We start from the raw sequence: 1,894 nt of genomic DNA, 5'->3' as shown, positions 1-1,894 counted from the left end.
TTGTCATTTTTTTATTTAGTACTCCAAATGTATCTCTATTGTCACCACACTGCGATCTATGCATTATATCATTATGTCGGCGTCCTCCATTAAATATGAAGATAACAAACTGGATAATAAAGATCTAACATATGATTTGGACATCAGTTTATTGGTTCATACAAGAAAATCAGGATTTTATCATTTAATAGTCTTATATCTGAACATTGTTAATTTGTATACAAATTATTTAATTTAATTCATATTGTCTAGTAGCAATTGTGTGTTATTTTTAGATTCCAAGAAAAAGTATTAAAATGTGGATTGTATATGCAGCTTGCATTTAATGAGAAAAACCTACATATTGATTTAGTACTTGAATAAAATCTTTAAAGCTTAATTAAATTATTTTCTATTTGTGGTGGTATCTCAGAATTGGGATGATAAGAATAGCAAGGAAGGCACAAAGGATGGTGTTTAAACCTCACTGAGACTTAGAATCTGAACAACCTGTGAATGTACATAAAGGAGGAAATTGGTTGGGAAAGGGAATAGGTGGGGGATTACAGAGATCAGATATAGAGTCAGCTGGGAAGAGAGAGCCAAGTCAGTAAATAAAACTTGGCAATAGGAGGCAGAGCAGGTATCTCAATGGTGAGTCAGAGATCTGCAGTGGGGAGGCTCCAAGGAGTATAGGATAGGGATTCTAGTTGAGATCCTGACAGTGTGCAATTAGAGCCTGGAATGACATCGTCCTGTGGACAGACAGGCCTCCAACTGGACATCAACTAAGTAAACTTCAACTCAGAATTATTCCTGAAGACCACATTGAAGTGCAGGGACAACGATGGAACAGAGATTGAGAAAATAAATAAGCAATGGCTAGGCCCCTTTCAGAGTCACCCCATGGGCACGAACCAAACCATGAAATGACTTAACCTACTCTATTATGTTTGCAGTAAAAAACCTAGCATAATTATTCTCTGAGATTTTCAACTCATCAACACACAGAAACAAATGAATAGAACCATAGCTAAACAGTGGACACAACTCAGGATAGCCTTTGAAAGAATTGTGAGAAGAATTGAGAACACCAAATGACTCATGGCTTCCAGAAGTCCAAAAAAGATGACTAACCTGGGACCTTGGGACCTCCCAGAGATGATCAAGTAATGCTCTTGAATGGGCTGGCCGTAAGCTGCCTGCACAAATGTAGCAGAAGTGTTGTTTGGTATTCATGTGAATCTGCAAGCACCTGGAGTAGGGGCTGCCCCTGACTCTCTTATATGCCTGTGCAACATGATTCTGTGCCTGGATATCTTCTCTGTCCTCACGGGGGGGGGGGGCATTATGCATTGTCCTGCAGTGACTTGATGTCTCAATGTGAGTTGGTATTCTGGGTGTTGGGGAGGTGATATTCTCACCTTCTCAGAAATGAAGGGGAGGGGACAAAATTAGGACGAGCTAAGTGAGATGAGTAATCAGAGTGGAGGCTGTGAGCAGGATATAAATTTAATGGATATATTAATGCAAAAAAATGAATGATTTACCTGAAATTTTATTCCCAGGAAGACAACATTATGAAAATTACAATTCAAGCAAAGAAGTAAAATCAAATAAAGAACATTTCTGATCTTACAATGAGTTATTATAACATTATTTCTTTATGGTTTTTAAAATCTCCTCATATAATAATAATCTAATCAATCACTTCCTTGAAAGTTCTTGAGAAAAAGAATAATGATGTCATGCCATTATTAATCTTCGCTGCTAAAATATGAAGACTTCCTTACCTGAAGAAATTCTATGAAATATATTGTAATGCTTTTCTAAATCTCATTACTGAGGATGCAAGTGAACCTATATTGTAACAGTGTTTCATATTTTGTTATGTGGTAGAATGTCTTTCTATATG

The sequence above is a fragment of the Apodemus sylvaticus genome, chromosome 1 (genome assembly GCF_947179515.1).
Source record: "Apodemus sylvaticus chromosome 1, mApoSyl1.1, whole genome shotgun sequence".
NCBI classification, from domain to species: domain Eukaryota; kingdom Metazoa; phylum Chordata; class Mammalia; order Rodentia; family Muridae; genus Apodemus; species Apodemus sylvaticus.
Note: the sequence above shows the minus strand (reverse complement) of the source record.